Below are 26,789 nucleotides of genomic sequence, written 5' to 3'. Positions count from 1 at the left end.
TTACAAATGGAATCAAGGTTAAATGTAGTTCTGACGTAATTTTTCGCAAATAAAAAAGTAATTTTTGTTGGAAGCGTTTGGCAGTGAACTGAGAAATGTGGGTAAAATACGATACAAACATAGGATGGCAGACCGCTGATTTGAAATCCCGCCACGTTTTGCCAACAGTCACGTGGTTTATGTTGGAGCCACACCAGCCCTATAGCTTCTGCACAGCAAGGCCAGTCTACCAGTATCTATGGTCGAACGAGAACCCACACACTCTGGTGAGAGACGAGAAACCATATCTTCAAACTGGAGGCAATAGCTGAGAGGATTGTGGTCTTTCTTCAATTTTAATTGAATTGTGTGGTGATTCCGACAGTTTTAATGCCGACATTAATGATTCAGATTCCAGTTCAAACCAGGAGATGGAAGAGTCTACGAATATTAATACCAGTATATACGAGGTAAGGGTTGTTTTGACATGTTATTTGCTGGATGTCGTTACCTTTGTGCTGGGTGGTTAGGCTATGTGTTTTTATTTTTGTCTTGAACTGTTTTACAAGCCCTTTATACTAAGATGCTGTCAATACACCTATACAACTACTTTCTGTCGTGTAAATCAATTTTGTTAGCAAAAAAGAAAATACTCGTACATGAAGTTATTGGTTTAACAGAATTTTTTCAGATTGCACTTTCTATACAATAATATGTCTTGACTAAAAGGAAAAGGTCCACAACCGTGCATGACGTCATCGCCAGTGGTCGTACTGCTGCGCGAGGAGCTTTTAGCTGCTAGCCTATATTGATCGTGACGCTCATCAAATTCTTATCTAAAATAAATAAAAAAATAATCCGATACTTCAAATAATATTTTTTTCTCTTATTTTTACGATACACTGTCTCTCTTTCGTAAGATCACATTGAAACTTAATTTGAAGTTAAGTGAAATTTTGAATTATCTGTACAAATACGTGTTTCGGGAAATCAATGAAATGTTTGGAAATTCGATAAGCAATGAGTTAGTATTTATATTTACACAATTATTTATTTTTTATTTGTGCCGAAAAATACAAAAATCTTCACAGAACCAAATTTTCAGTAATTTTTCTCATACTCTTTAGGGTGTTGTAACACTTGGTATTTACAGTATCAGTAACCCTTATTTATAAAATAAGCCCCTTATTATTTTAAAGAATATTGACCTCAGGACCAAGTATACAGTCGATGATTTCATGTACTGTGCAATTTGCAGTACAATCAAACCCAACAAATATATCGCCAGGCAAGTTGCTACAACATGCACAAAACAATACATTTCTTTGGCATCTTTCGTGAAGAAACAACTCTCTCTCTCTCTTGTGTGTAAGTAATTTCTGTGCAGCAACATATGTATATTCTACACGTTAAAACATCCTGATGAGGATAATACAGTCCACCTCTACTGATAACAGCTGTTTAATGATTTTGGTTATCTTTCACATCCTCATCGTGTGCTATTAGATACAGTTTACAATAATTAAATTTATTTTTCTTAATGACAATATGAGCAGTAGCCATCTATGTACTGAAGTACAGGCCGCATGTCCTCATCTAACCTCTGTTTGTTAGCATCATCTACAACTAAATTCAATTCTTAATTAAATGTCACTTGTGAAAGGTCATTTATCTCGCTCATTAGACCAAATATCATTCTTGAAAACTTCCTCACTTATTTTTTTGTGACTTTAATACTAATGACACACAGCTTTGTACCCTTAATTTACTTTCTGTCTCAAAAATCTTCTGATTGAGACATGGTAATTACCACCATTCAATGAACGATACTTCCCAAACCTGCTTTCTAGATCATCAGCTTGAACCTTGCCTGTTAGGAACTATTCTCTCTCTCTCTCTCTCTCTCTCTCTCTCTCTCTCTCTCTCTCTCTCCCCCCCCCCCCCCCCCCCTCCAAACGTAATACCTAACATGTTCAGCATAAGACCGAACATCTGCAAACTGAATGACAGACATTGTATCATCACACATCTCAGAACATAATGATACCCCCATGAACTTCACTGTAATATCCATACCAAATGAAACAGCAATAAAAACTTGACTTCTTTCTGCACAACAAACACCAAGCTAATCAGGCCTAATAAAAATGCCAAACACATAAACAAAAAAGAACCATAATCATTCGCTGAAAACACGTACACAACCCTCGTTACCGCACCAAGTACCTAAACTTAAACCATGTTAGCACAATGACAAGCAAAACTCAAATGAACCCAATGCCACAAGTTAAACTCAGCACGTCCACCACCACTACCACCAGAGGGCACCATCAAATACAACACAACCTCTACAGACACAACCAACTCAAATACTCCGCATCATAATGACATCACACACCACTCCATTACGTCATGTGTCAAAGCAGATGAGTGGAATTGGATGCTTCGGTTGACCTGAATGTTCCATCATTAACCAATTTGCAAACTGATGTAGCAACTCTAGTGTGTGTTTAGAATTCCTGGTTATTGGCTCTTGGAACATATTTAATTACCTCTGACCTTTTAACAAAGTTTGAATGTTAACTGTATGTCACCACTTGCAAATTATCTCAATGAAATTTGCACTGTCATTGTGGTGAAAAATATGAAGAGCAAGTTTTACATTCTCCCTTTCTGTGGTTGATGGATACTGTGATTTAAGACACAGTTTGTTGGCAAATTGCAATAAATTTTCCTTTTCAAGTGACTGAAGAGATTTCCAACTGCTTAAAAATGCAAATTGCCATAAGCCTCATTGTTAAAATCTGGAAACTATAATCTCTTCTTTCTGATTTAGCCAGTTGTTATGTATATATTCCAATAGGTGCACACTATCAAACAGAAAATACAAAAGGCTACATCCAGCACCTGGAGAAGGGTTTGAGTACTTAATTTTAAGTTCAGGTGGATCACTGAAGTATGATACAGCCTTATTATTGATGTCATTATCGTTACCAAGAACATCATACCATATGCTCTGCAGTTTCAATACAGCCTTTTTAAGAAAGGTGGAAAGAGCAGGGGCCTGCATGGCTTTGACAGGTGGATCATGAGCTACATCATTGTACTGTGTATCCAAATGACACACCATAGATACATAGGCTGTAAATGCACATTCACTTCTACTACTACTGCTACTTTGGGCCTGACCCACAATATAACACCTTTTGAAATGCATTAGTGATTTTAAATGCCTTCCATCAAGATGAGGACTGTTCAATCTTGTTTAGTCAAAAATGACACTTTGTTAGCTGTGTATTCTAGAAAATATGCAGAAACTTGCCTAAGAACAGGATTAATAGAAAATCCAATACATATTCTAGTCAGAGTAGCTGGACAAGGCATCATTATTAAAGACAAACAGTGAGGAGAAATTGAGCGAACTAATGACCATACCACCAAAATATCCCATGAATATCTTGCCCTATTCTTTTTACATTTTAGCATTGAAAGCTGTTCTTTCAAAAATGTAATTATTTCTTGTTTATCTGGTAACTTTTCAAATAAATTGTTCAAAACAGTAAATATAAAATGAATACTCTCAGTAGTATTATTGTCTTCTCTATTGCTAAATTGTAAGTTCGCCATATTAAGCATGGTAGTTAAGTGTGTCGTATTATTTACAGTTACTGGGAACTTGAAATTCTCAATTTGATCAGTCTGCAGATCATTTACATGAACAGTGAGACTTAAGTTTGCCCTAATATGACAAAAAAAACTTTCTGAAATGACACTTCACTAATTAAAAGGAAATGTACAACAGTCTTCTTAACACAGATCGACTCACTCAAATCAAAAGTATTAATTTTATAATTGATTCATTCAGGGCTGAGAAGGATACAGACTTCATATGTTCTTCATGACTAGTCAAACTTTCCTTTAGAACACAAATGATGTAAGCATTTTCTATATGCTGTCTTCAGTCCTCGGGAGATTCTCTTGATGTTGAAGGTGTAGATAAATATCCAGGACCTCCAAGTAATAGTGATGGTACTGCACCTGTAATAAATATATTAACTGCCATTATCTTACCTTATACGTTATAAGGTCAACAGATTAATTCACTAATTATCTATCGTAACACAGTCCGTAAACACCCAGCAAACCTTTCCTTAGCTGTGGATGGTCAAGAGGTGCTGTAATAAATTTTCGAGTCTTAGCCTCATATGCTGATGTACTTCTTTCTGTATCGTGTGCATGAAAGTGCCACTCACAAAACTGTTAAAAATAATAGAGTAGCTTGCATTAGTGTGACAAAACAGTTCCCATATATAGGTTATGTTTATAAATTACAGTTAATGCCTGAACTAATTAAAAATATTTAATGTATTTGTTTACTGAAGCTGCTGCTTTCCACAGAATCGTATGTAGGCATAAAATTATTGTGATGAACTGCACTTACCCATTTTCTCCTTGCATTTTCATCATGTGGGAAATGGAATATACTTACTCTTTCTTGAGTACTATGATTGCCTTTACAAGGCCCCTCCCCTTGCCAGGGGCTCCGGATCTTTCAAGAGTTCGTGTGTGGCGCACATGGCGGCCCAGGCTATTCCTTCCTGGGCTGCATTTCCCTTCCCCATGCCCCTCCCTACCCTGTCCTCACTCCTTCTCCTCTGCCCCCTGCTTCCCCTCTCTTAGCGTTCTTGCTTATGTCGACCTGGCTATCCACCTGGTTTTGTTCCCTATGCCTTTTCTTTTTCACCTTCATTTTTGATTCCCCTTTGGGGTTTGACTGCCACTTCTCCATAGTGTGAGCCGTTTGGGGAATAACTCCTTTCCTAGTACCTATGGTGGGGGGGGGGCTCACCACTTTTTGGTAAGTTCGTGCTCGGCTACCACAGGGCCCCAACATTTGCAGCACCCCTTCCCTGCTGCATGTTTATCATTCTGGTATTCTTCTTCCTCTTCCTTGGAGGGACACGTCTGGAACATTTTTGGGAATGTGTTCTGAGGTTTTAATAGCATGACATGAGAACAACCCCGTCATGTAGATTCTCTTCCTTCGTTCTTCATCTTCTACCATTCCCCTGCATCGTTGTTTGAGGTTCCTCTCAATTTCTTCTTCCTCCTTGTGCGCTCCTGAAGGCTGGCCCATGTTGTTTTACGTGTAACAGGTGATTGGGTAATGTGTAATTCTCAGACCTGGGGTAACAGGTACAAGTCATTCGTACTCCCTGGTACAAGCCAGGCCTAGGGAGGGGTGATTGCTTGAGCTGTTGCCTTTCCAAATTGCCATTTGGCCCTCTGTCAGGAGTTCGAGATGTGTGACCTGAGGTGTGAACAATCACCTAAGACCGGTTATCCCATCTGTGAGGGGCCGCCAATTGGAAGGAGCGGGCCATCGGAGACACTAGCAGTCGTGGGGATTTTTGTCACAATGAGCCAGTCATCATCTCAGCCTCAGTCTCTCAGTGTTTTCTAAACATAAATGGAATCGGGCTAAAGATTCAAAGAATCTCCCAGCTGCACTTCAGTTCCTTGTGGTATCACATAATGGAGGAGGTCAGTCCTTTGCTATGGTTAATCTGTTTATTATTCAGAAAGCTGTTCATGCAATTGCCAGTCCTGTGATGTGCTGCTCTCGTTTACATAATATATCTCTGCTTCTGGAGTCCAGTTGTGATTTTCAAGCCCAACAACTGCTCACAGTTCTGCTCCTCCGTGGCTATCCTGTTCACGTTGAGGCTCTTTGAATGCTGAATTCTTTGTGAGGTGCTATTTACACTTGGCTGCTTGATGGTCCGACTGAGGGAGAAATCAAAACTAACCTCTCTGATCAGTGTGTTCTAACAGTACCACCAGTTGCAAAGTAGGTTAGAAATAAGATTTAATAATGTTGCTCATGCAGCATATGTTCGCTTTATCGGGCAACAACAAAGTTATTGACTGTGGATGGTATTGTCAGAAAAAGTCACTGTAAAAAAAAAAAAAAAAAAGTCATTAATTTTGGCACTTATCTTGAGTGGATTCCCACGTAGATTTCGTCGAGGTTGTTATGGCTCATCTTGTTGATTCTAGAATGATTCCACTTTGACTGCTAGAAGGTCCAGATCTGTATTTTAGCAATATTTGAAGACCTAACAAATGTGTTTTTCAGGAAATTCTTAATGATCAAACAATCCCAGATCAGAACTATGGTATGGTAGAAATAATTTTTGACTTGGTGTTCACGATCCACATTTTTATTAAACTTCTTGTAAATTCACATATAGTTCTTAATTGCCACCTCATCAAGAAAACAGTTTTGTATCAATCTTCATATATTGAATTTCCACTTTAACCAGACACAAGACTTGACTGTTCTTTTACAAAGCGAAATAACAACTTAACTTCTGCAAAGTGAAACAAAAACTGCTCTGTGCGCATTCGCACCAAGACGGTTACAAGTAAGTCAAAGATTATGACAGTCTCACAGAAATGAATACACACAAGAACCATATCACTGTAATATATCGATACATCGTAGTACCTATACATTAATAAAACCAAATGTGAATATTGTCCCAAAAATATGTCTGTTACTTCGCAGAAAAGTAGTAAGATATTATTGGTATCGAGAACTGGGGCCGTAATGGTCACGTAAATAAAGAACCATTACAGTGTCACTGCAGTCCATTGGGTAATGAAAAAGGTTGGTGCACCCTTCCTGCCTAAACACAGTCTTTTTCTCACGTTTGATCAAGTAGTACTTCCATTATAGATCAAAGCAGGCTATGAAATCATCATGGTCCAACCCCGTACATTCCAAACCCAATGCATTGCCACCAGTGTCAGTGTTAGAACCACACTCACATGTCCTATTGAAAACATGGACAAATGTGTTACTTTTGGGAAGGATACTCAAGAGGGCTATTGCCTGCCACCTTCTCCCCGCTATGTGAGTTGCAGTGGTGACCTTCCAGCCTCACCCTGAGAATGTCCCATGTATCTCAATGAGCAGGCCATCCAGGAGGTCTGGGAGAAGGAAAAAGTACCTTACCCTGTGGCTTGCAAGTTGTTGGCTAATTGAAAGCCCTGCATTTTACCATCAGGTACCGTTCTTGCTACTCCTTGCTCCTAGCTCCATGAAGGACATGGCCCCACAGGCTTGAAACTTCAAATTCAGCACTGCAGTTGTAAAGTAGCCCAGTATCACCATATCATTCCAGTGTCCTCCTCCTCCTCCTCCAGATGTGCAACAAGCCACCTAATCTTTTCCGCAACAGCAGGCCGGAAAGGACAAATGGAACACACTCGTGAAACTTCCTATGATGTCCCTCCAGTCAACACACATCCCCCCCCCCCCCCCCCCAAGGGGCTCACGGTCCTTTCATGAGTACATGTGTGGTGACTAAGGGGCCCCGTGCTATTGCAGCCTTCCTTCCTTTCCTGGGCTGCATTTTCTTTCCTTTCCCTTCCCCTCCTTGCTCCTTCTCCACCCTCTCCTCTCCCTCTTTTGGTGTCCTTGTTTATGTTGGCCCTGCTACCCTCCTGGTTATGTTGGCTTTGCGAGTTGGTTTTGTTGACTAATTACCTCATCCTTTTGGCATTCTTTGGTCCCCCTCTGGGGTTTGACCTTGTTTACTAAATTTCTATTCTGTAATGTGAGCCATTTGGGGAAGAGCACCTTACCTAGTGTCTCCAGCATGTGCCCTCCTAGTCCTTCCATCTTTTCCTTCACGTAGTTGTCTGATGCTAGGGTACATAGCCAGCCCGTGTGGTGGAGTCGCTATGTACCCTTTTGGTTGAGCCCCCTGGAAACACGGGGATCACACTTGATACTTGAGCCGTGACCACCTTATGTAATCCTAGAAGTGGTTGCTTGTCATCTTGGAGCATCAGAACTCCCGGCAATGGCCGCCGTGCCAGACGACCTTTGCTGTGGTTGGGTGGTGCCCGTGGAGAGAGACCCTGGTCAGAGTGAGTGGTATCAGGGCAAATGCTATGCAAATGAAATGCATGCGGGTCCAGAACTCTGGCCGTTCTTCTATGGCCGTCTCTTTGAATTGAAATGATTCTTTTAGTGCTGCTTCTCCTGCCCCTTCGGCCTTCCCTTCCATGGCTACCCCCTGGGAGGAGGGTCAGGCTTGTCAGCTTAGGGGCAAAACCTTTTCCCCGCTATCTGGTTTGCACCAGGACTGATGGGGATACTTTCACCAATACCAAACCTTTATTTTTTTGTGGAACACATTGAAGACGAGTTTGGTGAAGTGGACTCTCTGAACAAGATGTGGTCGGGTCCTTTATTGATCAAAACTGCTTCAGCTGCCCAGTCTGTGGCACTTTGTGCCTGTGACCATTACCCCCCACAAGTCTTTGAATATGGTTCAAGATGTAATTTTTCACAGGGACTTCATCCTTCAAACTGATGAGGAACTTGGGGACAAGCTAGGACAGCAGGGTGTTCACTTTGTTGGCATGTTCAGAATGGCCTGTAGGACTATCACATTGATACTGGTGCCTTTATCTTGGCCCTTGAAGGTAATACCCTCCCTGAGAATGTCAAGATAATGGTTTATTGATGTGATGTGAAGTCGTATATCCCACCACCTATGAGATGTTTTAAGTGCTTGCGTTTTGGACACATCTCCCCACTGTTCGCAGACCCCTCTCTGTGGTGACTGTGGATGTCCACTCCATGAGGGGAGTTCCTGTGTTACCCCTCCTGTGTGTTTTAATTGTCATGGCAGTCATTCTCCACTTTCATCGGATTGCCCAGCTTATACGAAGGAAAAGAAGACACAGGAGTATAAGTCCCTTGATCATCTAACCTACACCGAGGCTCGTAAGAAGTATGCACGTCTTCATCCTGTGTCAGTGATGTCTAGCTATGCTTTAGTTACATCTTCACCCCTCTCCTCTCCCCCCTCCCCTCCATGTGCCGCTCCCCCTCCCCAGCCGGAGAAGTGTCCCACTTCTTCGGCGTCTGCTGGTCGAGGCACCTTCCAGGCAAAAGGTCTGCTGCCATGCAACAAACACAAGAACCACGGTCTGTGGGCCCCCAGGTCGCCCGCTCTCTTCTTGTTCCAGATCTTGCTGCAGCTGGCTCCTTTTTGCAGCACAGCCCTCCTCGATCTCAAACAGAAAAGAAGAAAAAACGTAAGTCTGAGGACAAGGAGCCTCTGGTGTTGCCAGGGGTCCCGTCCCCACCTTTGCAACCTGACTCTGACCTGCTGTTGCTAGATGTCGCCCCCTCCTTGTTGGTGATGGATGGTGGATGGTGACCCAGTGGCATGACTGGCTTTAGCCTGTTTGTCCCCCCCCCCCCCCCCCCAAATTTGAATCATTGTTCTGTGGGTGTCCATTGGAACTGTAATAGATATTACCATCAACTTCCGGAGTTGAAATCTCTTATTTCATTTTACTCTGCAGCTTGTGTGGTTCTGGAAGCGGTTGCTGTTAGGGTCCACCTGGACTATGGGGTCACAGTTAGCAATCTTTACCTCCCCCCTGGCAGGACTCTCACACCTGCTGCCTTAACTGCCCTTCTTCAGCAGCTTCCTCCTTCTCGGGGATTTTAATGCTCGTCATCCCTTGTGGGGCAGTGGATTTCCATCTAGTCGGGGTCTTCTCATAGACCAGTTTCTTGCAGGCCACGACATGTGCCTTCTTACCTACCCATTTCAGTGCCAGTGATGGTTCCTTTTCTGCCATTGATCTTTGTCTTTCTTCTCCCTCCCTCCCCCCTGCGGGTCCGGGGTAAGAATAGGCCCGAGGTATTCCTGCCTGTCGTAAGAGGCGACTAAAAGGAGTTTCAACCGTTTCGGCCTTCCATGTGATGGCCCCCCTTGGGGTTTGGCCTCCATTTTTCAAAATTCTACAGCAGTACGAGCCTTTTGGGGAAGGACACCTTACGTGGTGTACCACTGGTCCTAAGTGCGCTAAGACCTTGGCACTCAGCATTGTACCGGCGTTGTAACCATACCCACTATTCCTCAAATTGGGCCTAAACGCCTGATGGGTTGTACAAGTTACGCCCATAGTGCGTCCCCATCTGCACCAGCGATCATGATGGACTTTCCATGGCACCAGAAATCCAGCACGGTAGCCAGCCCGTTGTGGTGGGGTCGTCATGTACCCTCTAGGTTGTAGCCCCCTGACAACACAGGGATCGTACTGCCGATACCTGAGCTGCACCCTCCCCACGTCGGCCAAGGAGTAGATGCCCGTCTCCTTGGGGCATCAGGACTCCCGGCAACGGTCATCCTGCCAGGTGGCCCTTGCTGAGGATGGGTGGCGCCCGTGGGGAGAGCCCCTGGTCGGAGTGGGTGGTATCGGGGCGGACGTTTCGCAGATGAAACGTCAACACGTATCAGGTCGCTCTGCGGCCGAGTCTTTCAAAAGAAAAGGTACCATTTCTAGTTCTGGTTCTCCTGCCCTTTCCCCCTTGGCCACTCCCTGGGAGGAGGGACAGGCCCGCCGGCTTGGGGCGAAGTACTTCCCCCACTATTTGGTCTGTTCTCGAACCGATGGGGGGACGTTCGCCACCTCCAAGCCCATGTTCTGTGTTCAGCACATTGAGGACATCTTCGGGGAAATCGAGGCTCTCAGCAAGATGCGTTCAGGGTCCGTTCTTATCAAGACCACCTCCGCCACACAGTCGGCAGCGCTCCAGGCGTGCGACCACCTAGGGGACATCCCAGTGTCCATTGTCCTGCATCTGGCACTAAATAGGACGCAGGGGGTTATTTTTCATCGTGACCTCCTGCTACAATCTGATGAGCTCAGGGCCAACCTGGAGCGCCGAGGCGTGCATTTCGTCCGGCGAGTCCAGCGCGGCCCCAAAGACCGTCGCATCGACACCGGGGCCTTTATCCTCGCCTTCGAGGGGGACGTTCTCCCAGAGAAGGTAAAGGTGATGTGCTACCGGTGCGACGTGCGACCTTACGTCCCGCCTCCTATGCACTGTTTTCGGTGTTTGCGCTTTGGGCACATGTCGTCACGGTGTGAGGCTGAGCCCCTTTGTGGCGATTGTGGACGTCCTCTTCGTGAGGAACATACATGCACCCCACCACCTCGGTGCATTAATTGTCCTGGCATCCACTCGCCTAGATCCTCAGACTGCCCCGCATATCACAAGGAGAAGAAGATACAAGAACTCAAAACTTTGGATCGGCTCTCTTATTCTGAGGCCAGGAAGAAGTATGACCGCATCCATCCCGTGACGTTGACAACTTCGTTTGCCTCAGTTGTGTCCACTCTTTCCGCGGTATCCTCACCCCTATCCTGTCCCCCCTCCGCCTCCTCCACCCATCAGGGGGTTCTGCCTCCGCCTCCCAAATCCCTCCCTTCCAAATCCTCCCCCGTGGCCCCCGCCCCCTCGGCCCCAGGGGCCACCCTTCCTCCTCCTCCTCCTCCTCCTCCTCCTCCTCCTCCTCCTCTCCCCCTGCCACCTGAGAAGCGATCCTCTTCTCAGGCGTCCATCAGGGAAATGTTCCGGACCCCAGCTTCCGAGGTCCGGCGTTCCAAAACGGACCCCGCGCGTGAGGACCTTCTTCGGGTCCAGCCCACCATCCCTGTGCCTCCTGGGCCTTCCAAGAAGGCCTCCAAGAAGATGTCTCTATCCCCCTGTCCACCCCGGCGCGTTTCGTCTGACGCTCCATCCGTGAGTCGCTGCTCCCGGCCGTCCTCAGTTTCGCCGGGATGCTCTGCTGCCAGGCGCTCAGCTGGCCTCTCGTCGGCAAATGATGCTGCCCCTCCTACACAACCAGGGACAGCGGCCGCAGCTGGCGACGACTCGATGGAACCGGATCCGCCTCGCGTCGGTTGTAGCGTTGTTCCCTCGCAACCTGGCCCTCCACGGCCGTCGAGGTGACCAGCTCTTCCCCCGTCTTGTTCCCCCAACTTTTTGACTAGCGATGGCCTTGTTACATTGGAACATAAGAGGTATTCGATCTAATCGGGAGGAATTACAACTGCTCCTCCGCCTGCACTGTCCGCTTGTCCTTGGTCTCCAGGAAACCAAGTTGCGCCCGACTGGCCGTATTGCCTTTACCCACTATACCTCGGAGCGGTATGACTTCACCCCTGTGGACGATATCCCAGCTCATGGTGGGGTCATGTTGCTCGTTCGGGACGATGTCTATTACCATCCCATCCCATTGACCACCCCACTCCAAGCAATAGCTGTCCGTATTACTCTTTCTGCTTTTACTTTTTCAGTTTGTACCATCTACACTCCACTGTCATCTGCTGTTAGTCGGGCTGACATGATGCACCTGATCGTTCAGCTTCCCCCGCCGTTTTTATTGTTTGGCGACTTCAATGCCCATCATCCCCTTTGGGGCTCTCCTGCATCCTGTCAAAGAGGCTCACTCTTGGCGGATGTCTTCAACCATCTCAATCTTGTCTGCCTCAATACCGGCGCCCCGACTTTCCTCTCGGACTCTACTCATACCTACTCCCACTTGGACCTCTCGATCCACTCTTGCCCCGTCGGTTCGAGTGGTATGTCCTTTCTGACACCTATTCGAGCGACCACTTCCACTGTGTCGTTCGTCTCCTGCACCACACCCCATCCCCACGTCTTTCGCGCTGGAACATACCGAAAGCTGACTGGGGACTTTACTCCTCCCTGGCGACCTTTCCGGACCACGATTTTCTCAGTTGTGACAGTCAGGTCGAATACCTCACGGCTGTTATCATCAATGCTGCTGAACGTTCCATTCCTCGTACTACCTCTTCTTCACGTCGCGTTTCCGTCCCGTGGTGGAACGAGGCTTGTAGGGACGCTATCCGTGCTCGACGACGTGCTTTACGCACCTTTCGCCGCCATCCTACGTTGGCGAATTGTATTGAATACAAACGACTCCGAGCGCAATGCTGTAGAGTCATCAAAGACAGCAAAAAAGCTTGTTGGGCCTCTTTCACCAGCTCCTTTAACAGTTTTACTCCCTCTTCCGTCGTTTGGGGTGGCCTGCGCCGGCTGTCTGGCATTAAGGCCCACTCCTCGGTACCTGGCCTGACCTCAGGTAATGAGGTCCTTGTTGATCCTGTGGCTGTCTCCAACGCCTTTGGCTGCTTTTTCGCGGAGGTTTCAAGCTCCGCCCATTACCACCCTGCCTTCCTTCCCAAGAAAGAGGCAGAAGAGGCTCGGCGACCTTCCTTCCACTTATAATGCCCCCTTTCCTATGCGGGAACTCGAACGTGCGCTTGCACTGTCCCGGTCCTCTGCTCCGGGGCCAGATGCCATTCACGTTCAGATGCTGGCACACCTTTCTCTGGCGGGCAAAAGCTTCCTTCTTCGTACCTACAATCGCGTCTGGACCGAAGGTCAGGTCGCCATGCGTTGGCGTGACGCCGTCGTTGTTCCTTTACCCAAACCCGGGAAGGATAGACACCTCCCTTCTAGTTACCGCCCCATTTCTCTTACAAGCTGTGTCTTTAAGGTGATGGAGCGCATGGTTAATGCTCGGTTAGTCTGGATTCTTGAATCTCAACGGCTACTTACTAATGTCCAATGCGGCTTTCGTCGCCACCGCTCCGCTGTTGACCACCTTGTGACCTTGTCGACATTCATCATGAACAACTTTTTGCGAAGGCGCCAAACGGTAGCCGTGTTCTTCGACTTGGAGAAGGCTTATGATACCTGTTGGAGAGGAGGTATCCTCCGCACTATGCACAGGTGGGGCCTACGCGGTCGCCTGCCCCTTTTTATTGATTCCTTTTTAACGGATCGAAAGTTTTAGGGTACGTGTGGGTTCCGTATTGTCCGACATCTTCCTCCAGGAAAACGGAGTGCCTCAGGGCTCCGTCTTGAGCGTAGCCCTTTTTGCCATCGCGATCAATCCAATTATGGATTGCATTCCACCTAATGTCTCAGGCTCTCTCTTTGTCGATGACTTCGCGATCTACTGCAGTGCCCAGAGAACATGCCTCCTGGAGCGCTGCCTTCAGCGTTGTCTAGACAGCCTCTACTCATGGAGCGTGGCAAATGGCTTCCGGTTCTCTGAAGAGAAGACGGTTTGTATCAACTTTTGGCGATATAAAGCGTTCCTTCCGCCATCCTTACATCTCGGTCCCGTTGTTCTCCCATTCGTGGAAACAACTAAGTTTCTAGGGCTCACGTTGGACAAGGAAACTGTGTTGGTCTCCACATGTCTCTTATTTGGCGGCCCGTTGTACACGTTCCCTTAATGTCCTCTAGAGTTCTTAGCGGTTCATCTTGGGGAGCGGATCGCACTGTCCTGCTTCGCTTGTATCGGTCCATAGTCCGATCGAAGCTGGATTATGGGAGCTTCGTCTACTCGTCCGCTCGGCCATCCCTCTTACGCCGGCTCAACTCCATCCACCGTCGGGGGATACGTCTTGCGACCGGAGCCTTCTACACTAGTCCTGTCGAGAGTCTTTATGCTGATGCTGCCGAATTACCATTGACCTACCGGCGCGACGTACTGCTGTGTCGGTATGCCTGCCGGCTGTTGTCTATGCCCGACCACCCCTCTTACAAGTCCTTCTTCGCCGATTCTCTCGACCGTCAGTACGGGTTGTATGTGTCTGCCCTGCTGCCCCCCGGAGTCCGCTTCCGTCGCCTGCTTCGACAATTGGATTTTGCCCTCCCTACCACCTTCAGAGAAGGTGAGAGCCCGACACCACCTTGGCTCCAGGCTCCGGTTCATATTTATCTCGACCTCAGCTCACTCCCGAAGGAGGGTACTCCAGCTGCAGTGTATTGCTCACGGTTTGTCGAACTTCGTGCTCGACTTGCCGGTCACACCTTTATTTACACCGATGGCTCCAAAACTGACGATGGTGTCGGCTGTGCCTTTGTCGTCGGGGCCGCCACCTTTAAATACCGGCTCCTCGACCAATGTTCCAGCTTTACGGCCGAGCTTTTTGCTCTCCATCAGGCCGTTCAGCATGCCCGCCGCCACCGCCATTCATCGTATGTACTCTGCTCTGACTCACTCAGTGCTCTTCAGAGCCTTGGAGCTCCCTATTCAGTCCATCCCTTGATTCAACGGATACAGCAGTCCCTCCATTCTTTTGCTGATAATGGTTCTCCTGTCAGCTTTCTGTGGGTTCCCGGACATGTAAGAGTGCCTGGGAATGAGGCTGCTGATGCTGCAGCCAAGGCTGCCGTCCTCCTGCCTCGGCCAGCCTCCCATTGTCTCTCGTCATCTGACGTTCGTGGGGATGTATGTAAGAGGCTTGTGTCGTTGTGGTGGGATGCTTGGTCATCCCTCCAAGGAAACAAGCTCCGGGCAGTAAAACCACTCCCAACTGCTTGGACAACATCCTCCCGACCATCTCGGCGAGAGGTGGTCCTTCTGACCAGGTTGCGGATTGGGCATTGCCGGTTTAGCCACCGCTACCTGCTCTCCGGTGACCCAGCCCCGCAGTGCCCTTGTGGTCAGGCATTAACAGTGCGCCATGTTTTATTGTCGTGTCCCCGTTTTAGTCAATTTCGTGTTGTCCTGTCCCTGCCATCTACTTTACCAGTTGTTTTAGCTGATGACGCTCGAGCAGCTGCTCGTATTCTGCGTTTTATAACTTTGACTGGCTTGTCCAAAGACATCTAACCTTCTTACTTATTTTATCTGCATCTTTGTCAGGTCCTTCTGGTGTCCCCCCATCCCCTTGAGTTTTACTAGATTCCATGTGCTCTAACAACAGTGACTGGGCGCTAATGACCTCAGTAGTTGACCGCCCTTAAACCCCACCAAAAAAAAAAAAAAAAAAAAAAAAAATTCTCCCTCCCTCCTCCCTTCATTACACTGGTCGCCACACGACAACCTTTATGATAGTGACCCCTTCCTATTGATTCTCTCGCTCCCTGATGGGCAGGTTACCTTGTTGGTCTTTCCAACATGCCGAATGGCCTCTATATACTGCACAGTTCATTTTTTCTCCCTCTTTGTTGGGTTGTATTGATGACGTCCTACATCATGTGTGTGATGCGATTGTTCGCACTGTTACCCTTGCCGTCCCATGCTCATCTGGACCATTTTGCCACTGGCAAGTCCCATGGTGGAGTACGGCCATTGCCATCCATGATTGCCGTCAAGCTTTGCAACACCTTAAGAGGCACCCATCCGCTGCCAATCTTACTACCTTTAAACGCCTTTGCACCAAAGGCCGTTACTTAATTAAATGGAGCAAACGGGTGCGTTGGGAACACTTTGTTTCTTCCCGCAGTTCTACTGTCCCTATGTCACAGGTATGGGCTACACTTTGCTCTCTCCAAGGTTGCCATTGGCAGTCTACCCTCTCGGGCCTTGCCCTCCCAGATGGCCTTTGCACGGACCTGTTGATTCTGACGGAACATCTTGTGACCCATTTTGCAACAGCATCAGCACAACCTCCTATCCGCCTGCTTTTCTTCACCAGAAACAGCGGGCCGATGCTTCCGCCTTATGTTTTACCCCTTGTCAGTCAGAATCTTACAACAAACCTTTTACTGAATGGGAACTTCTTTCTGCACTTTCTTCTTCTCATGATATGGCCCCTGGTCCAGACTCCATTCATACCCAATTGCTACATGACGATGAAATCTTCTCCGGGTGCTTAACCGTATTTGGCTCAAAGGTGATTTCCCTTGTCAGTGGAGGGATAGCATCGTGGTGCCCGTTCTTAAGCCTGGTAAGAACCCCGTTTGTCGAAAGCTATTGGCCAATTAGTCTGACAAGCGTTGTTTGCAAGTTACTTGAACAGATGGTAACCCGTTGGCTCAATTGTGTCCTCGAATCTCGGGATCTATTGTCCCCTTACCAGGGTGGCTTTGAGAGGGTACGGTCTCAGATTGATCATTTACTTCAATTGGAATCCACAGTTCGGCAGGCTTTTTCCCAGCGTCGCCATTTGCACTTCATGAGTGGGGTCTTCAGGGCCCACTCCTGACTTCTATCCGCCAGTTCCTGTTCCCTCGGTCGTTCAGAGTTCGGGTTGGTACTGTTTTTAGTTCTCCATGGACCCAGTAGAATGGTATCCCACAGGGTTCCGTATTGATTGTACTTCTTTTCCTCATTGCTACAGATGGACTTGTGGCCTCTGTCGGTCCTTTGGTCACCCCTGCTCTGTATATGGATGATTTCTGCATTTGGGTTAGTCCCTCTTCGATGGCCTCTGTAGAGCGGCATCTCCAGGGTGCTGCTATACGGCATGCCTCTGCATGGACCCTCTCACATGGGTTTCAATTATCTCCTTTAAAATCATGGGTGGTCCACTTCTGTCACTGTACTACGGTCCATCCCAATCCGGAGCTCTACCTCGATGCACGACGATTACCTGTGGTCCCACAGTTTCATTTCCTGGGTCTTCTATTCGACAACAAGCTCACTTGGCTGCTTCATATCAGGCTTCTGAAGATAGGATGTTTCTGTAAACTCGATGTCCTTCGCTTTCTCGCCAACACCTCTTGGGGTGTTGATTGCTCCACTCTTCTCTGCCTTTATCGGGCTGTAGTGCTGTCTCGCTTGGACTATGGTTGTCAAGTTTATGGTTCAGCTGCTCCTTCCACACTGCGCCTCCTGGATCTGGTCCACCATTGTGGTATCTGTTTGGCCACTGGTGTCTTCCCTACTAGTCCTGTTGATAGTCTCTTAGTTGAAGCTGGGATCCCCGCCCCTCATTCTGTTCGGCGGTCCCAGCTTCTGGTTTCTTATGCAATCACTGTCCATTCCTCTCCCACTCATCCTTCCTATTCTATCCTGTTCCCAGACCAAGGACGTCACCCACTCAATTCCCGCCCTCGGGCAAGTTCACCGGTTGGGCTCCGCCTTGCGTCTCTTCACTGCGATTTTCAGCTTCCTTCTTTGTCCTGTCTCCCACATTCCCTCCCCCCCACCCTCCGGTTAGTTCCTCATCCCTGGATTCAGATGGATCTCCACCAAGGTCCGAAAGATTCCGTTCCCCCGATGGTGTTCCATTGTTTTTTCTGCCAAATTTTATGGGAGTTTAGAGATGCTGTTGTTTTTTACACCGATGGCTCTAAGTCTGCTGATGATATGGGATATGCCTTCACGTCCTCTGTTGGCATGGAAAATCATCTCCTGCCAACTGCATGTGGGGTGTTTACTGCAAAATTGATGGCAATTTCCTGGGCCCTTATCTTTATTTAACAGTCCCAACACAACTGCGTTTTGTTATGTACGGACTCAATGAGTGGCCTTCAGGCTACTGACTGATGTTTTTCCCACCATCCCTTGGTCTCGGCCATCCATGACCGTCTCGCTTATCTTCACCATGCTGCTTGTTCCATTGAGTTTCTTTGGGTCCCTGGCCATGTGGGTTTCCCAGGTAATGAGCTTGCTGATCATTTGGCTGCGGGAGCAGTCACTTACCCCCCCCCCCCCCCCCCCCCCCGCCCCTTCTCTGTAACCCCTCCTGTGGCAGATTTACGGCTTCATATCAAATCCCACTTCGCACAGTCATGGGCCAACTCTTGGGAGGCTACCTCCCTGTCTAATAAACTTCGAGCGCTTAAGGTGAGACACCTGTCCCATGGCGTTCTTCCTTCCGCCTCTCCCAAAAGGACTCGACCATCCTGTGTCGTCTCTGCATCGGCCATACCAGGCTGACCCATGGTTTTCTTTTGCGTAATGAGCCACCCCAACTTTGTGGTTGTGGAGCCTTCGAGTCAGTAGCCCAGATTTTGGTGCAATGTCCCCTTCTTTTGGCTCTGCGTACTAAGTACAGACTTCCCCGCACTTTACCTTTAATATTGGCAGACGATTCCCAGATGGTTGAACTGGTTCTCTGTTTCCTTCGTGAAAGTGGTTTTTATTTTCAGTTCTAAGGTTTGTAATCTCCCTCTGGAGTAGGGGCAGGGTGGTGAGGGTTGGGGTGTCTCCCATTGTAAGCTGTGTTTGGAGATTCCTGACTCCTCTCCCTGGCCAAGATCCTCTTTTCTCTCCCCTTTACTCTATTTTTATCACTTTTTAGATTTGGTTAGTCTCCTTTCACAATACACACTTTTACATTCTAGCAGTTGAATGCTTTTGAATAGCAGGTGGTCTTGCCTGTACTGCATCAGAGGTGGCATATTTACTGCCTCTAGCACAGCCTTGGGGTTGCCTACTTCCCCCCCCCCCCCCCCCCCCCCCCCCCCCCCCCCGAGGGCATGCAGCTTTACTGTATGGTTAAATGATGATGGCGTCCTCTTCGGTAAAATATTCCGGAGGTAAAATAGTCCCCCATTGGGATCTCCGGGCGGGGACTACTCAGGAGGACGTCGTTATCAGGAGAAAGAAAACTGGCGTTATACGGATCGGAGTGTGGAATGTCAGATCCCTTAATCGGGCAGGTAGGTTAGAAAATTTAAAAAGGGAAATGGATAGGTTAAAGTTATAGTGGGAATTAGTGAAGTTCGGTGGCAGGAGGAACAAGACTTTTGGTCAGGCGAATACAGGGTTATAAATACAAAATCAAATAGGGGTAATGCAGGAGTAGGTTTAATAATGAATACAAAAATAGGAGTGTGGGTAAGCTACTACAAACAGCATAGTGAATGCATTATTGTGGCCAAGATAGACACGAAGCCCACGCCTACCACAGTAGTACAAGTTTACATGCCAACTAGCTCTGCAGATGACGAAGAAATTGAAGAAATGTATGATGAAATAAAAGAAATTATTCAGATAGTGAAGGGAGATGAAAATTTAATAGTCATGGGTGACTGGAATTCGAGAGTAGGAAAAGGGAGAGAAGGAAACATAGTAGGTGAATATGGATTGGGGGGAAGAAATGAAAAAGGAAGCTGCCTGGTAGAATTTTGCACAGAACACAACTTAATCATAGCTAACACTTGGTTCAAGAATCGTAAAAGAAGGTTGTATACATGGAAGAAGCCTGGAGATACTGACAGGTTTCAGATAGATTATATAATGGTAAGACAGAGATTTAGGAACCAGGTTTTAAATTGTAAGACATTTCCAGGGGCAGATGTGGATTCTGACCACAATCTATTGGTTATGGCCTGTAGATTAAAACTGAAGAAACTGCAAAAACGTGGGAATTTAAGGGGGTGGGACCTGGATAAACTGACTAAACCAGAGATTGTACAGAGTTTCAGGGAGAGCATTAGGGAACAATTGACAAGAATGGGGGAAAGAAATACAGAAGAAGAAGAATGGGTAGCTCTGAGGGATGAAGTAGTGAAGGCAGCAGAGGATCAAGTAGGTAAAAAGACGAGGGCTAGTAGAAATCCTTGGGTGACAGAAGAAATATTGAATTTGATTGATGAAAGGAGAAAATATAAAAAATGCAGTAAATGAAGCAGGCAAAAAGGAATACGAACGTCTCAAAAATGAGATTGACAGGAAGTGCAAAATGGCTAAGCAGGGATGGCTAGAGGACAAATGTAAGGATGTAGAGGCTTGTCTCACCAGGGGTAAGATAGATACTGCCTACAGGAAAATTAAAGAGAGCTTTGGAGAAAAGAGAACCACTTGTATGAATATCAAGAGCTCAGAAGGAAACCCAGTTATAAGCAAAGAAGGGAAAGCACAAAAGTGGAAGGAGGATATGGAGGGTCTATACTTATGAGACAGGCGAAATACCCACAGACTTCAAGAATATAATAATTCCAATCCCAAAGAAAGCAAGTGTTGACAGATGTGAAAATTACCGAACTATCAGTTTAATAAGTCACAGCTGCAAAATACTAAAGCGAATTCTTTACAGACGAATGGAAAAACTGGTAGAAGCGGACCTCGGGGAAGATCAGTTTGGATTCCGTAGAAATGTTGGAACACGTGAGGCAATACTAACCGTATGACTTATCTTAGAAGAAAGATTAAGAAAAGGCAAACCTATGTTTCTAGCATTTGTAGACTTAGAGAAAGCTTTTGACAACGTTAACTGGAATACTCTCTTTCAAATTCTGAAGTTGGCAGGGGTAAAATACAGGGAGCGAAAGGCTATTTACAATTTGTACAGAAACCAGATGGCAGTTACAAGAATCGAGGGGCTTGAAAGGGAAGCAGTGGTTGGGAAGGGAGTGAGACAGGGTTTTAGCCTGTCCCCGATGTTACTCAATCTGTATATTGAGCAAGTAGTAAAGGAAACAAAAGAAAAATTCGGAGTAGGTATTAAAGTCCATGGAGAAGAAATAAAAACTTTGAGGTTCGCCGATGACATTGTAATTCTGTCAGACACAGCAAAGGACTTGGAAGAGAAGTTGAACAGAATGGATAGTGTCTTGAAAGGAGAATATAAGATGAACATCAACAAAAGCAAAACGAGGATTATGGAATGTAGTCGAATGAAGTCGGGTGATGCTGAGGGAATTAGATTAGGAAATGAGACACTTAAAGTGGTAAGAGTTTTGCTATCTGGGGAGCAAAATAACTGACGATGGTCGAAGTAGAGAGGACATAAAATGTAGACTGGCAATGGCAAGGAAAGCTTTTCTGAAGAAGAGAAATTTGTTAACATCGAGTATAGATTTAAATGTCAGGAAGTCGTTTCTGAAAGTATTTGTATGGAGTGTAGCCATGTATGGAAGTGAAACATGGACGATAAATAGTTTGGACAAGAAGAGAATAGAAGCTTTCGAAATGTGGTGCTACAGAAGAATGCTGAAGATTAGATGGGTAGATCACATAACTAATGAGGAGGTATTGAATAGAATTGGGGAGGAGTTTGTGGCACAACTTGACTAGAAGAAGGGATCGGTTTGTAGGACATGTTCTGAGGCATCAACGGATCACCAATTTAGTATTGGAGGGTAAAAATCGTAGAGGGAGACCAAGAGATGAATACACTAAGCAGATTCAGAAGGATGTAGGTTGCGGTAGTTACTGGGAGATGAAGCTTGCACAGCATAGAGTAGCATGGAGAGCTGCATCAAACCAGTCTCAGGTCTGAAGGCCACAACAACAACAACAGCCTTTTACCTTTTATCGTTATGACTCTTCTGAGATGAGATGTAAATCTGTCCGAATGGACCACCTTTGAAACAAGGGACTGATGACCTTGCTCTTTGGTCCCTTCAACCCCAATCAACCAACCAACCAACAAACATCTCTATCTTCATCTACCATGACTCGAAGATCCTCTAAAACGGCATCGCCATGTGGTACCCTCAACTGGCCAACCTCCATTTCGCTGGTGTGCACTGCCTACCATTTTTCTACCCTGGAATCCACAGGCTGACCCAGAGAGAATGCCAGTGCCTCTGTAGATCTCAGGGAACAGGATCCTTCAGCCTCTGCACCCTTTAGCAGTAAGTCTTCAAAGGCGACTGCTGAGGTGTGACAACCCTTCATTTATTTGTTCCCTCCTCCACTTTCCCCATTATGACTCTCCAATGGAATGTTCGTGGCATTAAATCCAAAAAGGAGGAATTACAGCTGCTCTTGGAATCTTAATGTCTGCTTGTTTTCTGCCTCCGAGAAACAAAATCGCATCCTCGTGTCTGCATTTCATTATGGTCCGCTTGGTATTCCATCTCATGGGGAGGGGGGGGGGGGGGGGAGAGGAGGTCTTGCTGCTCATCCAGGATGATGATCATAGCCAAACCATTTGACTGAACCTGGGGCAGCAAGCTCTTGCAGTCTGCCTAATCGTTCCTTGCTTCACCTCTCCTCTTTGTGATGCCTATATCCCTCCATCATTTGGTGTCACCAGGGCAGGCTTCCTCCAGCTTATTGGTCGAGTCTCCATCCCTTTTTTGCTGTTCAGTGACTTTAATGCACTTCAATCCTCTTTTGGGGCTCTTCCATAACCTGTCTGAGAGGTGTCCTCTTGGCTGACCTCCATCAACTCAACCTGATTTGTCGGAACACTGGAGTAGCCGCGTTCCTTTCAGACTCCTCGCAACACCTATTCCCACTTGGACCTCTCATTCTGCACTGGCTAGCTTGCCTGTCATCTCGAGTGCTCCGTTCTGTCTGACACGTACTCAAGTAACAATTTCCTGTGTGCTATCCGGTTGCTGACGCCTAACCCACATACATGAAAACCCAACTGGCAGCTTCCTAAGGCCACCTGAAGGCTATACTCGACAACCTTTGACAAACAACATTTTGCCAGTTGTGATGACCAGGTTGAGTACCTTACAAACATTATCCTTACTGCTGCAGTACGTTCCGTACCTCACATTTCGTCTTTACCGCATCGTGTCGCAGTCCCTTGGTGGACTGAGGTATACTATGATGTGATTCACGTGTGGAGACGTGCTCCCCATATTTTTACCGTCATCCTACGATGGAAAACTGTATTCATTATAACAGATGCATGCGCAATGTCATCTCATTCTTCGGGATAGCAAACAAGCTAGCTAAATTTCATTTACTAGGGTTTTTTACAATTTCACTCCCTCTTCTGTCATGTGAGGCAACCTCTGTTGGCTCTCTGGGACCAAGGTCCAGTCCCCAATTTCCACTCAATTATAGCAGGTGATGTTATTGTGGACCCTGTTGCTATCTCTAACACTTTAGGTCACTACTATCTCTAACACTTTAGGTCACTACTTTGTGGAGATTTAGAACTCCGCCCATCACCCCACCTTCCTCCCTTGTAAATGAGTGCAGGAGGCTCAGATGATAGCCTTCTCCTCTCAGAATCGTGACTGCTACAATGCTGCCTTTACTATGAGGAGCTAAATCGTGCTTCATATGTATGATTGCATTTGGGCTGATGGCATGTTTCCCATAACCTGGCGTGAAGCCACTGTCATACCCATACCTAAGCCCTGTAAGGACAAAAGCCTTCATTCTAACTACCGCCCCATTTCTCTCACCAACTGTGTTTGCAGGGTTATGGAATGTATAGTTCATGGCCTGCTGGTAAGGTGGCTTGAATCTTGCAATCTACTATCCATTGCACATTTTGGATTTTGAGCACGCCATTCTGCAATTGACCATCTCGTCACTTTGTCAACCCATGTAATGAATGGTTTTCTGTGGAAATACCAGACTATGGCCATGTTTTTTGATTTAGAGAAAGCCTACGGCACTTGCTGAAGCACTGGTATCCTCCCCACTCTATACATGTGGGGCTTCTGAGGCCACCTGCCCCATTTCCTTCAGGAATTTTTAAAAGACCAAAGTTTCAAGGTACTTGAAGATTCGACCTTGTTGGACACCTTCACCCAGGAGAACAGTGTGTCTCAAGGCTTCACCTCAGTGTTCTCTTTGCTATAGCCATTAACCTTATTATGGAAGTATCTCTCACTGGGCAGCTGCCGCTCCCTTTTCTTCGACAACTTGGTGATCTATTGTAGTTCTCCATGAACATGCCTCCTTGTGAGGCAGCGATGTCTATATCATCTTTACACATGGAGCATCAACAATGGCATTCACTTTTCCACTGACAAAACTGTTTGTATGAATTTCTGGTGGTGCAGTGGACTTCTTCCACCTTCTTTACATATTGGGCATGTTGCTCTTCCATTCACTGAAACTGTGAAATTTCTGGGGCTCATGCATGGTAAAAAATTTTCTTGGTCCTCCCATGTGTCTTACCTGGTCACCCACTATACCCGGTCCATCAGTGTCGCATGTGTCCTAAGCAGTACTTCCTGGGGAGCAGGTAGACCACCGTCCTCTGTTTGTACTGATCCTATGTCCGTTCGAAACTACGCTGTGGGTGTTTCGTTAATTCATCTCATGTCCATCCATCTGCCATCTTAATACGATCCAGCATCATGGAATCCGTTCGGTCACTGGCGCCTTTTACACTAGCCCTGTTGAGTCTCTGCACAAGCTGCCAAACTATTGCCATCGTATGGGCATGGCGTTCTTCTCCCCGGAGTTCGCTTTTAGCTATTGCTCCAGATGCAGGCTGTTTGTCTGCCATGCCTAGCCACTCATCCTATGCCTCCTTTTCTGATGACTCCCTTTACCACCAGTATGGGGTGTGTCCTCCTCTGTTACCTCTCAGAGTTTGCCTTTGGCTATTGCTCCAGCAGCTTAACTTCATGCTACCTGCCACATTCACGATGGGTGTGAACCTTCTCAACCTTGGCTTTGCGCGAAGCCGAGCTTGTGAAAGATTCACACCCATGTTCATCTTTGACTTTATTTGCTTCCTAAGGAAACTACTCCTGATTCTGTCGCTGTAAGTTGCTCCACCTACGTACACAAATTAGCAATAGCACCTTTGTGTACGCTGATGGCTCTAAGACTGACCTTTGTCCGGTGTGCCTTTGTCATTGCCACTGACCATTTTCAGTATCAGTTTCCAGAACACTGGTCAATATTTACAGTAGAGATCTTCACCCTGTATCAGGCCACACAGTACATGTAGTGATACAGAGTATTTTAATTCTCATATGCTCTGATTGGTTTACCATTGTAGGACTGATAAACCAGTCCCAAGCAAAGAAGGGAAGCCTGAAAGGCAGAAGGAGTATAGAGAGGGAGATGAAATTGAAATCAGTATTATAGAAAGGGAAGTGGACATGGCTGGAGATGGAAGATATGATACTGCAGTAAGAGTTTTAACAAAGCTCTGAAAGATCTAAGTTGAAGTAAGGCCCTGGGTGTAGATTACCTTCTGTCAGAACTATTGATAGCATTGGGGACCCAGGCATGACAAAACTCTTACATTTGGCATGCAAGATGTATGAGACAGGCAAAATACCCTCAGACTTCAAAAAGAATGTGGTGATTCCAATTCCAAAGAAAGCAGTTGTTGACATGTACAAAAATTACCAAACTACCAGTTTAATAAGTCATGGTTGCAAGACGCTTACACAAATTCATTACAGAAGAATGGAAAAACTGGTAGAAGCTGACCTCAGGGAAGATCAGGTGGGATTTCAGATAACTCAAAGAACACATGAGGTTGATTAAAGGCAAACCTACATTTATAGCTTTTGTAGACTTAGAAAAGATTTTCAGTGTTGACTGGAACACACTATTTCAAATTCTGCAGGTAGCAGGGGTAAAATACAGGAAGCAAAAGGCTATTTACGATTTTTACAGAAACCAGATGGCAGTTATGAGTCAAGGGGTATGAAAGGGAAGCAGTGGTTGAGAAAAGAGTGAGACGGGGTTGTAGCCTATATACCTGATGTTATTTAATCTGTACATTGAACAAGCAGTAAAGAAAACCAAAGAAAAATTTGGAGTAGGAATTAAAGTTCAGGTAAAAGAAATAAAAAAACTTTGAGGTTTGCTGATGACGTTGTAATTCTGTCAGAGGCAGCAAAAGACTTGGGAGAGCAGTTGAACAGAATGGAAAGTGTTTTGAAAGGGGATATAAGATGAACATCAACAAAAGCAAAACAAAGATAATGGAATGTAGTCAGAGTAAATCAGGTGATACTAAGGGAATCAGATTAGGACACGAGACACTTAATAGTTGTAGATGAGTTTTGCTATTTAGGAAGCAAAATAACTGGTCTTCTTTTCATGGGAACAAGTGGAGAGGATATAAAGTAGACTGGCACTGGCAAGAAAAGCATTTCTGAAGAAGAGAAATCTGTTAACATTGAATATATATTTAAGCTTTAGGGAGTCATTTCTGAAGGTATTTGTCTAGAGTGTAGCCATATATAGAAATAAAACATGGACAATAAACAATTTAGATAAGAAGAAAATAGCTTTCAAAAAGTGGTGCTACAGAAAAACACTGAAGATTAGATGGGCCGATCATGTAATTAAGGAGGAAATACTGAATAGTATAGGAAGACAAGAAATTTGTGGCACAACTTGGCCAAAAGAAGGGCTTGGCTGATAGGCCGCATTCTGAGACATCAAGGGATCACCAATTTAGTATTTTAGGGAAGTGTTGGGGGTAAAAACTGTAGAGGGAGACAAAGAGATGAATACAGTTAGCAGATTCAGAAAGATGTAGGTTGCAGTAGTTATTCGGAGATGGAGGTTCACACGGATTGAGTA

General features: G+C 46.2%; 1 long non-coding RNA gene across 1 annotated transcript in view; it reads left to right on the top strand.

Moving 5' to 3' along the window:
- The first annotated feature begins 242 nt into the window (after positions 1-242).
- LOC124555590 overlaps positions 243-26,789 on the top strand; it is a 42,542-nt gene continuing 15,995 nt past the window's right edge. Inside the window, exon 1 of the long non-coding RNA XR_006968567.1 lies at positions 243-449. This is a non-coding gene — a long non-coding RNA (uncharacterized LOC124555590). The remainder of the gene's footprint in view (positions 450-26,789) is intronic.

The sequence above is a fragment of the Schistocerca americana genome, chromosome X, assembly GCF_021461395.2.
Source record: "Schistocerca americana isolate TAMUIC-IGC-003095 chromosome X, iqSchAmer2.1, whole genome shotgun sequence".
Classification (NCBI taxonomy): Eukaryota; Metazoa; Arthropoda; class Insecta; order Orthoptera; family Acrididae; genus Schistocerca; species Schistocerca americana.
The sequence above is the reverse complement of the archived record's forward strand: the minus strand, read 5'-3'. Positions and strand labels throughout refer to the sequence as shown.